The 16,146-nt window shown below is 42.3% G+C and overlaps 1 protein-coding gene and 1 long non-coding RNA gene across 2 annotated transcripts in view; one reads left to right on the top strand and one right to left on the bottom strand.

Moving 5' to 3' along the window:
* Window positions 1–11,838, bottom strand: part of LOC133233592 (uncharacterized) — an 88,134-nt gene extending 76,296 nt beyond the window's left edge. Inside the window, exon 1 of the long non-coding RNA XR_009731774.1 lies at window positions 11,755–11,838. This is a non-coding gene — a long non-coding RNA (uncharacterized LOC133233592). The remainder of the gene's footprint in view (window positions 1–11,754) is intronic.
* The window catches only part of LOC133233590 (uncharacterized), a 36,966-nt gene continuing 29,057 nt past the window's right edge, over window positions 8,238–16,146 (top strand). Inside the window, exon 1 of the mRNA XM_061393539.1 lies at window positions 8,238–8,325. The gene's annotated coding sequence lies outside the window, so the exon portion shown is untranslated. The remainder of the gene's footprint in view (window positions 8,326–16,146) is intronic.

The following is a 16,146-nucleotide window of genomic DNA, read 5'->3' as shown; positions in this document are numbered from 1 at the left end:
GGAAAAGGGGACGACAGAGGATGAGATGGCTGGATGGCATCATTGACTCAATGGACGTGAGTCTGAGTGAACTCCGGGAGTTGGTGATGGACAGGGAGACCTGGCTTGCTGCGATTCATGGGGTCGCAAAGAGTCAGACACGACTGAGTGACTGAACTGAACTGAACTTGGATGGAGTCTCTCACGTGTCTGTCTCCACTGCCTCACCTGCCTCACACTCCTCAGCTCGCTGGGGATTTAACTGATGTCTCTGCCCTCTATTTTGCTGTAGCTTTCTCATCAAAACTACCAACCAACCACCTTCTTGTTGCTGGTTCCAACTGAAAATTCTTCAGCCCTTTCCCAGTCTCTCTGCAACCTTTTACATGTTTATCTCTTTATCTCATCCTTCTTCCTAAAACACTATCTTCTGGTTTTCATGTCACTGCACTCCTGAGTTTTTCTCCTACTTCTCTTCTTTATTAGTACCCTTTGGGTTTTTCCTTCTTTTACCCATTCTTTTGATGGAAAAGTTCCTCAGGGATTTATCTAAAGTCCTCTTATTTTGGCATGTCATTGCCTCTCTCTGAGGCTGGTGCCTAAGTCCAGGTCTTAATCAGATTTAGGTTCAAACGTGGCAAATTTCTACCAGGAGACACATAATGACCAGTTCCTTCTCTCTTTATAGTGCTTGCCGCTATTGAGGAACACAAACAGATTCATTATTTGATTAGAGGTTTGCAAGATAATATCCTTCAGTTCAGTTCAGTCGCTCAGCTGTGTCCGACTCTTTGGGACCCCATGGACTGCAGCACGCCAGACTTCCCTGTCCATCACCAACTCCCAGAGTTTATCCAAACTCACATCCATTGAGTTGGTGATGCCATGCAACCATCTCATCCTCTGTCGTCCCCTACTCCTCCTGCCCTTAATCTTTCCCAGCATCAGGATCTTTTCAAATGAGTCAGCTCTTTGCAGCAGGTGGCCAAAGTAGTAGAGCTTCAGCTTCAACATCAGTCCTTCCAGTGAACACCCAGGTCTGATCTCCTTTAGGATGGACTGGATGGATCTCCTTGCAGTCCAAGGGACTCTCAAGAGTCTTCTCCAATACCACAGTTCAAAAGCACCAGTTCTTCTGCACTCAGCTTTATTTATAGTCCAATTCTTACATCCATACATGACTACCGGAAAAACCGTAGCCTTGACTAGACAGACCTTTGTTGGCAAAGTAATGTCTCTGCTTTTCAATATGCTGTCTAGGTTGGTCATAACTTTCCTTCCAAGGAGTAAGCATCTTTTAATTTCATGGCTGCAATCACCATCTGCAGTGATTTTGGAGCCCAGAAAAATAAAGTCTGACACTGTTTCCCCATCTATTTCCCATGACGTGATGGGACCGGATGCCATAATTTTAGTTTTCTGAATATTGAGATTTAAGCCAACCTTTTCACTCTCTTCTTTCACTTTCATCAGGAGACTCTTTAGTTCTTCTTCACTTTCTGCCATAAGGGTGGTGTCGTCTGCATATCTGAGGTTATTGATAATTCTCCCCGAAATCTTGATCCCAGCTTGTGCTTCCTCCAGCTCAGCATTTCTCATGATGTACTCTTCATATAAGTTAAATAAGCAGGGTGACAATATACAGCCTTGACATACTCCTTTTCCTGTTTTGAACCAGTCTATTGTTCCATGTCCAGTTCTAACAGTTGCTTCCTGATCTGCATACAGATTTCTCAAGAGGCAGGTCAGGTGGTCTGGCATTCCCATCTCTTTCAGAATTTTCCACGGTTTGTTGTGATCCACACAGTCAAAGGCTTTGGCATAGTCAATAAAGCAGAAATAGATGTTTTTCTGGAACTCCTTTGCTTTTGATGATCCACCGGATATTGGCAATTTGATCTCTGGTTCCTCTGCCTTCTCTAAATACAGCTTGAACATCTGGAAGTTCACGGTGCACATATTGCTGAAGCCTGGCTTGAAGAATTTTGAGCATTACTTTGCTAGCTTGTGAGATGAGTGCAACTGTGCAGTAGTTTGAGCATTCTTTGGCATTGCCTTTCTTTGGGATTGGGATGAAAAGTTATCTTTTCCAGTCCTATGGCCACTGCTGAGTTTTCCATGTTTTCTGGCATATTGAGTGCAGCATTTTCACAGCATCATCTTTTAGGATCTGAAACAGTTCAACTGGAATTCTATCACCTCCACTAGCTTTGTTTGTAGTGATGCTTCCTATCATTCTTGTTTTATTAGCTGAAATAATTTGATATGAAGAAACTTTCATTTATCAATTATTTGGTTACTTGAGGAATAATTAATATAGGAAAGGGAAAGTAAATGCCTGATTTCTTTACTGTAAAGTTTTCAAAATAATGAGTTGCTTCCCTTTTTATTATTAGAACCTGCAAAGGTGACAAATGTATATGTTTTTCATTGTGAAATCATAGATTTAGACTTATTTGATGTATTTTAATCTGCTTCAGATGTTCCTTTTTTTTAAATTTTTTAGTTGAAAGATAATTGTTTTACAAAACTTTTCTTCCAGATCTTCTTATTGATGCTAAATGTATTCCCTCTCTTGTCAGTGGGAACCCATCAAGGTAGCTCCTGGATTCCTTTCTTGTTGCCCCAGAGTCTTTGCTTACTTTCTGCTTTGAGGAGATGCTGTAGACTTCTCTTGTAGGTTTTCTGCCCTAGACTTGGTTTCAGTCACTCCCCAAAAAGCCCTCACATTTTCTTTTCTGGGAACATATGAATTTCACAATAAATAAAAGGAAGTTTCTGAGAAGAATGCATTCTTTCAGGAATAAGAGCTGGCTAGAAGATAGGAAAATAGAGTACTTATCTAATTTGCTAATCTTGTTAAGGCCTGAAATGAATGTTGAGAATGAGAGAAGAAATATTATTTAAGTATAAAAAAGGGCAATTTGGTGTTTTTTTGTGCTTTATATTATTATATACTACTCTTAAGTTCTCTTGTTTCAAAACTGCCTTAATTAACTACATTAGGCAAAATTGCCAATCATGCCTGACACAAAGTTTCCTCAAAATGGAATACCACCTTTTTTGCTGGTCTCATAGCATATTGGAATAATGTTTTATAGCTAGGTAAGGTGAGGAGAAAAATTTCTGGCTAGACAAAGCAGAAATGAAGAGTATAATTCTCAGAAGTTTTCTTACAGGGGAAAAATGAACTCTCCTCTGTCTGTTCTTTTCTGTACTGCCTGGAAAGCAGAACCAGTGGCTGGAACTTTAGCAGCCATCTCAGGCCATGAGGTACTAATGCATGTTGAGGATGACAAAGCAACAAAGTAGAAGAATCCTGATTCCTTGATACTGTAGAAATTTTTCTTCTGTAGAGGGCCAGATGGTAAATATTTTCAGCTTTGCAGACCTAAGCTCTTTGTCACAAGTAGTCAATAATGCCCTGTTAGAGTGAAAATGGCCACAGGTAATATATAGTGAATGAATTCCAGTGTGTTTCAATATAAGTTCCAATACCACTTTACTTATGGACACTGACATTGAATCATACAATTTTCATGTCACAAAATTGTACACTTTTTTTGGAAAATGGTATTGTCAACTATTTAGAAATATAAAATCAATTCTTGAAAGTAGGCAGTGGGCCCGCATTAATGGGGGTGGGGTTTGCCAACTGCTATAGCCCACTACGGTTCCAAATTTCTCATCTTTAGGCTTTGTTTATAGGAGAGAGACTTTTATACTGTTTCTGGGAGATGGAGTTTGTTGTGACTCAGCAGAACTAGACTGATCATAAGTAGTTGGTACAGCCCCCAGGGAGCTCCATCTGCACACATCCCATAGCATCCTGCTCCACTTCTGAAGAGTATCCCCTCTTCAGGACTAATATCGCCTGATAGTGCACCTTAGCTAGGCTTGCTCTTCCTTTCTCTCCTGTTTCCCCTACTTTTTACTGGACTTGCTACGTGTTCAGTCATGTCTGACTCTTTGAGACCCCATGGACTGCAGCACATCAGGCTTCCCTGTCCATCACCAACTCCTGGAGCTTGTGCAAACTCATGTCCATTGAGTTGGTGATGCCATCCAACCATCTCACCCTTTGTTGTCCCTTCTCCTCCTGCCTTCTATCTTTTCCAGCATCAGGGTCTTTTCCAATGAATCAGTTCTTCACATCAGGTGGCCAAAGTATTGGAGTTTCAGCTTCAGCATCAGTCTTTCCAATGAATAATCAAGGTTGATTTCCTTTAGGATTAACTGGTTGGATCTCCTTGCAGTCCAAGGGACTCTCAAGAGTTTTCTCCAACACCACAGTTCAAAAGCATCAATTTTTCAGTGCTCAGCTTTCTTTATGGTCCAACTCTCACATCCATACATGGAAAAACCACAGCTTTGACTAGACAGACCTTTGTTGGCAAAGTAATGTCTCTGCTTTTGAATATGCTATCTAGGTTGGTCATAGCTTTTCTTCCAAGGAGCAAGCATCTTTTAATTTCATGCCTTCACTCACCATCTGCAGGTATTTTGGAGCCCAAGAAAATAAAGTCTCTCACTGTTTCCATTATTTCCCCATCTACTTGCCATGAAGTGATGGGATGCCATGAGGCAATGATCTTCATTTTTAGAAGGTTGAGTTTTAAGCCAGCTTTTTCACTCTTCCTTTCTCTCCTGTTTCCTCTACTTTTTACTGGACTCATTATGGGAGCACTTCCTTATGGTCACTTGTAGAAGGACTGGGTTCAGTGTCTGCTTCTGGCAACTCCAGTCTAAGTCTGTAGTCATTGTCATTGCTCAAGGAACACTTACTTCAGGCTTTAATGAAATGAGGAAGTAGTAGCTTGCTCCTTATATAAATATAACCCCAGTTCCAGACATAGCTCTTTCCCAGTATAGCAAATGACTGAGACCAGGGGCTCTGGAGTCAGCATGCTTGCATTAAAATCCTGCCTAGCCTTTCTGAGCCTCAAGATTCCTCATCTTTAAAATGGAGCTAACAAAAAAGTGTACTATTCAGCACAGAATAAATGTTCCATAATAACAGCCAGGACATGGAAGCAACCTAGATGTCCATCAGCAGACGAATGGATAAGAAAGCTGTGGTACATACACAATGGAGTATTATTCAGCCATTAAAAAGAATACATTTGAATCAGTTCTAATGAGGTGGATGAAACTGGAGCCTATTGTACAGAGTGAAGTAAGCCAGAAAGAAAAACACCAATACAGTATACCAACACGCATATATGAAATTTAGGAAGATGGTAACAATGACCCTATATGCGAGATAGCAAAAGAGACACAGATGTATAGAACAGCCTTTTAGACTCTGTGGGAGAAGGTAAGGGTGGGATGATTTGAGAGAATAGCATGGAAACATGTATATTATCATATGCAAAACAGATCGCCAGTCCAGGTTTGATGCATGATACAGGGTGCTCAGGGATGACCTTGAGGGATGGGATGGGGAGGGAGGCGGGAGGGGGCTTCAGGATGGGGAACACATGTACACCCATGGCTGATTCATGTCAATGTATGGCAAAACCAATACAATATTGTAAAGTAATTAGCCTCCAATTAAAATAAAAATAAAATAAAAACAATTAAATTAAACCTGGGAAACATAATAGTAAAAGATTTGGAAAAAAATTAGAAGACTCCAGAAAAAAATCTGTATTTTTCATGAAATAAAAATGGAAATTAATGCTGTAAAAAAATACTCCATAAATGTTAGTTATTATAAATATCAATATTTACAGGTTGTCCAAGGTATTTGGATGTGCTTTTCTTTCTTTCTTTTTTTTTTTTGCATGCTCAGTCGCTAAGTCATATCTAACTCTTTGTGACTCCATGGACTGTCGCTCTCCAGGCCTCTCTGTCCATGGGAATTCTCAGCAAGAATACTGGAGTGGGTGCCATTTCCTTCTGCAGGGGATTTCCTGACCCAGGGATCGAACCGCATCTCCTGTAGGCGAATTCTTTACCACAAAGTCATCAGGCCACATCACTACTACTTGCAAATTCTAAGAGCATTTTCTTTGTAAATAATAAAGAAGCAGTGCTTTCTGCTCCGTGGGAAGCTGAAAACCAAACAAATGTTTTCTTTGTAGGTAATACTGGAAGATCAGTACTTCTAATTATAGTATAAAGATAAAGTAAGGGACACAATCCTGCTCTAAAACTTTAGCGTTAAGTTAGACAAATGGCTGTGTGCTGAAACCAGGCACACCTGAGCCAGAATCCCAACTCCTGGCCATTCACTGGTTCCCCAGAGCTGTTATTACTGATTCACCCAACGGGGCTGCCAGTACTTCTCTCCTAAGGCTATTGTGCAGATTAAACCGCACTGTGCACATAAAGCCCTTAGCTACTCCCTATAACTTCATATGTAGTGGGTACTGGTCTATTATTACCCAGAGCATGATATTCCAGACAGGAAGTGCAGAGATTCCAAATATCACTCAGGTACTTTTGCCCTGAGGACAAACGTGGCAATGGTGCCAGTTCCTGGAAGACTTTGTGGGATCATCACTTAGCTCTTTCCTTGGCCACTGAATTCAGCCTTCTTGGGTCAGTTTGCTCGAAGCCAACCCCACCATGAATGAGAGGGAAAATGAGCAGCTCCTCTGCTGCTGAAATAGAGAAAGAACAAATCTTCTGACATACTTTGTTCTGGTGGCTCCCAGCACGTCTGCACTTCAGCACCAGCCACTCAATGCTTTGTGGGTGTCACTGCACAGCAGGTTTTAAGTGCCAGTATTTGTGCATCCTTTCTGGGGCCCCCCCTGGTGGCGACAGTGCTCACAGAGCCTGCAGAGCAGGCTTCAGAGTCAAAGGGAAAACAAATCCCTTCTGTACAGACCACGAGAACTTCATCAAGGAGCCTTTTTGCTCTGCTTGGGAAGGGAGGAGAATGAAAAATGGGAAAACCACATGCTCCAAGGGATTCAATCAATATTTGCAGGCTGCCTGACTCACCAGCTTGGGCTGACCAAATAAGAACTTGCCATATTTAAGTCTTAAATAAATGATCAATAGTAGGATTGTATTTCCATGAACCAGAGAATTCTAATTTAGTGGCATAGATTTTTTTTTTAATTGAAACTTTTTTTTTTTTTTGCCACATCCAGCAATTGCTATCAGATGCTGAATGTCTGTGGTCACACACTCAGCTTCCTGTTTATAAATGCGCTCTGTTTTCTGTGAGTCAGCGGTTTCTTGTTCTACATGGAGGTATAACCGACCACGTCAGGCCCAGAAGGTCAGACGAACTTTGTGAATGGCCCAGTGTACATGGGCTTCTGTGCATCAGGCCTTGGGGACTGTGCAAACAGATACTTACACTGTATGTGGCCGGACACAAGCTGAAATAATTCTGCCCAGTGAGTTTGGTTTTGCATCTGGTTTGGAGCTGAACTATCATTAAAGATAACTAAAGCCGGATTCTAGTTAAAGTGGAAAGGGCAGATTTTAATCAGTAATATACGATCATAATAGGGAGAAGAATCCAAGTTAACTGAACTGAACTTCAATTTGTTCAGAGGTGACTGGGTGTTTTAACAGCAGAATGACTGGGTGGGGAGGAGGGGTGGTGCTCAGTAGAATCAGGGAAGTGAAAGATCACAGATGCGTGGTTGCTGTAGCTGCCATTAGATCAGCAGCGTCTGTTAGCTGACAGTTATATCAGAGTTAGAATTCTGTCCTCCCACAAAGACTGGGAGACAGAGGCCCTGTTCTTCCTGATGATCACATTGTAAGGAATGGCTTCCAGGTCCTTGAGAAGGACACTCGTGAGTTGTAGGAGACACGTGTGTATCTCAAAGGGACAGAGGAAAGGTTCACAATGGCAATCCCTTTCCAGTAAATGCTCTAAGAAAGGGTGGTCAGGGCTCAGTCTCGGGTGCTAGTAGCTGGAACAGACAGTAAATTCTTGAGTTTCCTCAGGCAAGCACTTTAAGGGCAGCGAGAGTCATTCTGGTAGTGTGGCCTTGAGCTGTCAGAATTTTTTTTTTCAAACTGTTCATTTTAGATTGAAGTTTAGCTGATTAACAATGTGGTGATAGTTTCAAGGACTCAGCCATATATATGCATGTATCCATTCTCCCCCAAACTGCCCTCCCATCCAGGCAGCCACAAAACATCGGGAGGAGTTCCCTGTGCTATACAGTAGGTCTACATGTGGACATACACCATTTTAAATATAGCCGAGTATACATGCCGATCCCAAATTTCCTAACTATCCCTTCCCCCGGCGTGTTCGTGTCTGTTCAGGTTTTTTAGGCCAAGGCTGAGGCCCAGCTGAGAAGAGGGATCAGAGGAGTCCACCTCGAGTCAGTCAAGGAGAGAATCTTTGTCTCTGTGAAGCCCAAGGTCTGTGGTTTGTGCTTTACTACCTCCTCTGGCAACACTATTTCCCTACCTAAAGTCAGGCCTCCTGTCCCCCTCAGTGACCTTCTAGTGGGGTTAGAACTTCACGTGTCTAATCGCCTTAAAGAGCATCTGGGTTCTGGACTTTTCCCACCTCGCTTCCCTCTCCAGCCATGGCCCTGCTGCTCTGTCTACGAATGTGGCTTTTCTTCCTCTCCCTTTACCCCACCGGGTAAGCCAGCTGCATGCCTCCTTCAGAGTTCCATTTATTCTTCCCCTCTTCCCTGGAAAAGCCTTGCCTGATCTCCAAGAGCTGGGTTTGGAATCCCCACAACTTATCACACCGAATTTTAGTGTCTGTTTCAGTATCAGTTTTCCCCAACATTCTGTAAGCTTCAGGAAGGCAGGGACTGGCTTCAGTTCATCCTTATCCCCCAGAACTTAGCAGCAGCAGGTGCTTCATAAATGCTTGCTGAGCAAGCGAGTGGGTACTCCTTGTCCTTTGATGCCTCCTGCCAGGACCCTGTTCTTAGCAGGGTTTGAATCCCAGCTTCATCACTTACTCGGTGTGGGACCTTGCTAAATCACTCTGTACCTAAGTCGTTTCATCAGTAAGATGGGTTCATGACAACATCCACTTCACAGGATTGTTGTGAAGATTTAATGTTATATGTGTACAGTGTTCAGAACAGAATCTAGCACCATGGTAGTGCAAGATTGTTGTTCCTATTGTTCCAAGGATGCAATCTGATACTCTCTGCCAGTGGTTTGTTGAATGAATGGCTGAATGAATTGATAAACATCCAGCATGTCATGTCCTTGCTTCCTCTCCCCTCTGGACAACATTTCCACTTTTGCCTTTACTGCTTCTGTTTTCTAACTCAGAGGAGTAAGCTAGAGGGATCTGGAGCCTTCTCTCACCTAAATAAGGGAGACAAGCCTGTGAAGCGAAAGTATTGCTGTGGCCGTTGTGGAAAATACAGTCTATCATGACCCAGAACCTGAAGAAGAGGGTATAAAGCATTAAACAATGAATTGGAAGAGGCCAGATGAAAAGCTAGATTTCTGCCTTTCTGAGGCAGAAGCTTCCCAATGAGGGAAGAAGATGTAAAGAGTGAGCTATGTGTGTGGCTCCATGAGAAAGGTGGTGAGAACCCTAGCTTCTCCTGAGTAAAAAGCCTGCAGTGAAGGGGGAAAGAAACACAGGACAGGAGGGTACCAGGGCAGAGGGGAGCTGGGTCTTTCTGCCCAGATGTAGTTCAGGAGATGTTGGTCCACAGAAAAGATGCTGCTCCATAAAGAAGCTCTTGACCACCATGGTGACTGAGTGGTAGAATAAGAAAGACTGAATGTAGTGTCTGGGGACATGGGCATTGGGCAGCTGTAGGAAATCCCACCCCACCCCATCCTGACCATGGAGAGCACTGCGAGCTCTCTCAGAAAGTATCTTCTGGGGTCAGGGTAATGTAGCCTTATGCCCAACTGAACTAAGGACCTTAGCAGTGAAGCCCAGCTCATTGATAGCTGTTTCTCATGCCCGTAGAGAAGGCAATGGCACCCCACTCCAGTACTCTTGCCTGGAAAATCCCATGGATGGAGGAGCCTGGTAGGCTACAGTCCATGGGGTCGCGAAGAGTCGGGCACGACTAAGTGACTTCACTTTCACTTTTCACTCTCATGCATTGGAGAAGGAAATGGCAACCCACTCCAGTATTCTTGACTAGAGAATCCCAGGAACAAAGGAGCCTGGTGGGCTGCTGTCTATGGGGTTACACAGGGTCGGACATGACTGAAGCGACTTAGCAGCAGCAGCAGCATGCCCATAATTGTAGCTTTGCAGAGGCAACTGTTCTGAGGTTTGCTTTGCTGTTTTTAAATTAGCAACTGATTTATTAAGGTTTCACATTTAAAAACCTGGCCCTACCTTTAGCTTTTAAGTGAAGTTTGTGAATAAAGTTTGCTGGTCTTGCAAATATTATTCAGGTCATTGTTTTGGGGGAGAAATTTGCTTAATGTTTGGTTCCCTTTATGAAGCTAAACACATTCAAATATTTCAAATGATGTTATATTTTAATATGTTTATTTCCACTTCACGAACTTTCTGCTTTATTTCCACTTCAATTTTCTAACGTCCCAAGAAAAAACAGAACAGTAAGATTTTCACTTAAAAATAATGTTATCATTTCTTAGACTTCTGGCTAAGATCAAGTGTAGAAGTAATACACTAACACTGTCAGTCAACTATACTTCAATAAAATATATATATTAAAAAATAATATATTAAAATCAATTACTCAGTTATAAATTTCAAATTGGAGTTATAAGGCTGATCTTTTATTCTAATAAGCCCAGCTCCTAAACATTATAAACATTTGTATGCATTAATATAAAACATCAATATTATTGCTTGGTATCCTTAAACATTTTTGTATGCAATTCCAAACCTCCCTGTTTCCACTAAGGAGACTACTGTACCTCCCCACACTATATTTAGGGATAACTTTCTCAGTTTGCTTGTCTTTGAATTAGACCAAACTCAGATGACCTGGCCAGGGGCATGAGACCCTGGCGGAATGTATCTTATCCTACTTCTAGTTGCTACCTAATAGATATCACAACTTTAAGAAGATGACCTCTACCCTTTAAGGTCAAATTATAAACTTCCTAATTCTGTGATCTGCTCAAAGAGATTGAGATTCACACTTGGGATTATCGGTTGATTAAAGTCCCTTGAAAAAGACATGTATGTATATTAAGAAGCAAAGAAATGCAAAAACCCAGAGAGGAACTTGCATTCTTTCATATCCATAAGCTCTCCAGACCCTAAGATCATAAAAATGCTCTCTGGATGAATTTTGCACAGCTATCTCAGCTTCTCTGAATTGTCAGTCAGTCCCTGCAGGACCATTCAGCTGACACGGGGAGATGAGGTTTCTCTCTGTACGTGCTGTTCTCTACTGGGGATCGCCATGGAGCCCTGAACCAGGGCCTCTGCTAAGCTGTCCTGTCCAGGAAATTTTGTGTGAATTAGCAAAAGACACCTCTTCTTCCATACAGAACTGCCCCCAGCAAGGGCTCTAACCTGGAGAGTGAACACAAGGAAGGTATTTCAGCCTCATTTGCCTCTGGTTCCAGGTACTTTGTGAAGAGCAAACAATACAGTTGTCCCTGGCAGCCCTACACTGCCTCTCTAATTCCAGAGCTGAAGATCGCTCTTGCACAGGAAGTTAGGAGAAAAGAGTAGCCCACCAGGCTCTTCTGTCCACAGGGATTCTTAATGCCTTCCTCCAGTTCCAACCCACAAGACTGAAAACATCCACAACTGCCAAGTTATCCTGACTAGCAAGCATAATATTTCTTCTACAGGAAAGAAATCTGGGCTCAAAACCCAGGTTCAGTGGCAGGGAGATAAGGTCATCTTTGCAGACTTACCACAAAGGAAGACTTCTAGGATACATTCCTTGCCATTTCCGGACCCGTTTCCACACCTGTGAAGCAGGATAATCTCTACACTAGTGCTTCTCAAGTGTTGTTCTGCATTAGGCCACCCGGGAATCCTGTTGAAATATAGATCCTTTTTAGTGGGGAAGACTCAGAGCCTGGGCTTCTGCACTCCTAGCTCAATTCAGTTCAGTCACTCAGTCTTTGCAACTCCATGGACTACAGCACACCAGGCTTCCCTGTCCATCACCAACTCCCAGAGCTTGTTCAAACTCATGTCCATTGAGTCTGTGATGCCATCCAACTATTTCATCCTTTGTGTCCCCTTCTCCTGCCTTCAATCTTTCCCAGCATCAGGGTCTTTTCTAAGGAGTCAGTTCTTTGCATCAGGCGGCCCAAAGTACTAGAGATTCACCTTCAGCATCAGTTCTTCCAATGAATATTCAGGACTGATTTCCCTTAGGATTGACTGGTTTGATCTTGCAGTCTAAGGGACTCTCAAGAGTCTCCTCCAACACCACAGTTCAAAAGCATCAATTATTCAGCACTCAGCCTTCTTTAAGGTCCAACTCTCACATCCATACATGACTACTGGCAAAACCATAGCTTTGGCTGCTGCTGCTGCTGCTGCTAAGTCACTTCAGTCGTGTCTGACTCTGTGTGACCCCATAGACAGTAGCCCACCAGGCTCCCCCATCCCTGGGATTCTCCAGGCAAGAACACTGGAGTGGGTTGCCATTTCCTTCTCCAATGCATGAAAGTGAAAAGTGAAAGTGAAGTCACTCAGTCATGTCCGACCCTCAGCAACCCCATGGACTGCAGCCCACCAGGCTCCTCCGTCCATGGGGTTTTCCAGGCAAGATGTACTGGAGTGGGGTGCCATTGCCTTCTCCGATAGCTTTGGCTAGATGGACCTTTTTCAGCAAAGTAATGTCAGTTCAGTTCAGTTCAGTTCAGTAGCTCAGTCATGTCCGACTCTTTGCGATGCCGTAGACTGCACCACACCAGGTTTCTCAGTCCATCACTAACTCTGGGAGCTTGCTCAAACTCATGTCCATTGAGTCGGTGATGCCATCCAACCATCTCATCCTCTGTTGTCCCCTTCTCCTCCTGCCTTCAATCTTTCCTAGCATCAGGGTCTTTTCAAATGAGTCAGTTCTTCACATCAGGTGGCAAAAGTATTGGAGTTTCAGCTTCAACATCAGTCCTTCCAATGAATATTCAGGACTGATTTCCTTTAGGATTGACTGGTTGGATCTCCTTGCTGTCCAGGGGACTCTCAAGAGTCTTCTCCAATACCACAGTTCAAAACCATCAGTTCTTCAGTGCTCAACTTTCTTTATAGTCCAACTCTTACATCCATACATGACTACTGGAAAAACCATAGCCTTGACTAGATGGACCTTTGGTAACAAAGTAATGTCTCTGATTTTTAATATGCTCTCTAGGTTGGTCATAGCTTTTCTTCCAAGAAGCAAGCATCTTTTAATTTCATGGCTGCAGTCACCATCTGCAGTGATTTTGGAGCCCAGAAAAATAAAGTCTGTCAGTATTTCCATTGCTTTCCCATCTATTTGCCATGAAGTGATGGGACCAGATGCCATGATCTTAGTTTTCTGAATGTTGAGTTTTAAGCCAACTTTTTCCCTCTCCTCTTTCACTTTTATCAAGAGGCTCTTTAGTTCTTCTTTGTGTTCTGCCATAAGGGTGGTGTCATCTGCATATCTGAGGTTATTGATATTTCTTCTGGCAATCTTAATTCCAGCTTGTGCTTCATCCAGCCCAGCATTTCGCTTGATATACTATGCATATAAGTTAATTATATGCATTGCTAAGTGTTGCTTATTGACCTGCATACAGATTTCTCAGAAGGCAGGTCAGGTGGTCTGGTGTTCGTATCTGTTTAAGAATTTTCCACAGTTTGTTGTGATCCACATAGTCAAAGGCTTTGACATAGTCAATAAAGCAGAAATGGATGTTTTTATGGAACTCTCTTGCTTTTTCAAGGATCCAGCAGATGTTGGCAATTTGATCTCTGGTTCCTCTGCCTTTTCTAAATCCAGCTTGAACATCTGAAAGTTCATGGTTCACATATTGTTGAAGCCTTGCTTGGAGAATTTTGAGCATTACTTTGCTAGCGTGTGAGACGAGTGCAATTGTGTGGTAGTTTGAGCATTCTTTGGCATTGCCTTTCTTTGGGACTGCAACGAAAACTTACCTTTTCCAGTCCTGTGGCCACTGCTGGGGTTTTCCAAATTGTCTCGCATATTGAGTGCAGCACTTTCACAGCATCATCTTTTAGGATTTGAAATAGCTCAACTGGAATTCCATCATCTGCACTAGCTTTGTTCATAGTTATGCTTCCTAAGTCCCTCTTGACTTCACATTCCAGGATGTCTGTCTCTAGGTGAGTGATCACACCATCGTGGTTATCTGGGTTGTGAAGATCTTTTTTGTACAGTTCTCCTGTGTATTCTTGCCACCTCTTCTTAATATCTTCTGCTTCTCTTAGGTCCATACCATTTCCGTCCTTTATTGTGCCCATCTTTGCATGAAATATTCCCTTGATATCACTAATTTTCTTGAAGAAATCTTTCCCATTCTATTGTTTTCCTGTATTTCTTTGCATTGATCACTAAGGAAGGCTTTCTTATCTCTCCTGGCTATTCTTTGGAACTTTGCATTCAAATGGATATAGCTTTCCTTTTCTCCTTTGCCTTTCACTTTTCTTCTTTTCTCAACTATTTGCAAGGCCTCCTCAGACATCCCTTTCACCTCTTTGCATTTCTTTCTCTTGGGGATGATCTTGATCACTGCCTCCTGTACAATGTCATTAACCACCGTCCGTAGTTCTTCAGGCACTCTATCAGATCTAATCCCTTGAATCTACTTTTCACTTTCACTGTATAATCGTAAGAGATTTGATTTAGGTCATACCTGAATGGTCTGTTAGTTTTCCCTACTTTCTTTAATTTAAATCTGAATTTTGCAATAAGGGGTTCATGATCTGAGCTACAGTCAACTCCCGGTTTTGTTTTTGCTGACTGTATAGAGCTTTTCCATCTTTGACTGCAAAGAATATAATCAATCTGATTTTGGTATTGACCATCTGGTGATGTCCATGTGTAAAGTCTTCTCTTGTGTTGTTGGAAGAGGGTGTTTGCTATGATCAGTGCATTCTGTTCGCAAAACTCTGTTAGCCTTTGCCTTGCTTCATTTTGTACTCCAAGGCCAAATTTGCCTGTTACTCCAGGTATCTCTTTACTTCCTAATTTTGCATTCCAGTCCCCTATAATGAAAAGGACATCTTTTTTAGGTGTTAGTTCTAGAAGGTCTTGTGGGTCCTCATAGAACTGTTCAACTTCAGCCTCTTCAGCATTACTGGTTGGGGCATAGACTTGGATTACTGTGATATTAAATGGTTTGCCTTGGAAATGAACAGAGATAATCCTGTCATTTTTGAGATTGCATCCAAGTACTTCATTTCAGACTCTTTTGTTGATTATGATTGCTACTCCATTTCTTCTCAGGGATTCTTGCCCACAGTAGTAGATATAATGGTTATCTGAGTTAAATTCACCCATTCCGGTCCATTTTAGTTCACTGATTCCTAAAATATCGATGTTCACTTTTGCTGTCTTCTGTTTGACCACTTGCCATCTCCTGTTTGACCACTTCTAATTTACCTTGATTCATGGACCTAACATTCCAAATTCCTATGCAATATTGTTCTTTATAGCATCAAACTTTACTTCCATCACAGTCACATCCACAACTGGGTGTTGTTTTCACTTTGGCTCCATCTCTTCGTTCCTTCTGGTGTTATTTCTCTACTTTTCTCCAATAGAATATTGGGCACCTACCAACCTGGGGAGTTCATCTTTCAGTATCATGTCTTTTTTGCCTTTTCGTGCTGTTCACGGGGTTCTCAAGGCAAGAATATTGAAGTGACTTGCCATTCCCTTCTCCAGTGGAGCATGTTTTGTCAGAACTCTCCACCATGACCCGTCTGTCTTGGATGGCCCTACATGGCATGGCTCATAGTTTCATGAGTATTGTAAAGTAATGACTCTGCTCTTTAATATGCTATCTAGGTTTGTCATAGCTTTTCTTCCAAGGAGCAAGCATCTTCTAATTTCATGGCTGCAAGTCACCATCTGCAGTGACTTCGGAGCCCCCCAAAATAAAGCTTCTCACTGTTTCCATCATTTCTCCATCTCTTTGCCATGAAGTGATGGGACCAGATGTCATAACCTTAGTTTTTTGAATGTTAAGTTTTAAGGCAGCTTTTTCACTCTCTTCTTTCACTTTCATCAAGAGGCTCTTTAGTTCATCTTCACTTTCTGCCATAAGGGTGGTGTCATCTACATATATGAGGTTATT

Source organism: Bos javanicus, chromosome 20 (assembly GCF_032452875.1).
Source record: "Bos javanicus breed banteng chromosome 20, ARS-OSU_banteng_1.0, whole genome shotgun sequence".
Lineage (NCBI taxonomy): Eukaryota > Metazoa > Chordata > Mammalia > Artiodactyla > Bovidae > Bos > Bos javanicus.
The sequence above is the reverse complement of the archived record's forward strand: the minus strand, read 5'-3'. Positions and strand labels throughout refer to the sequence as shown.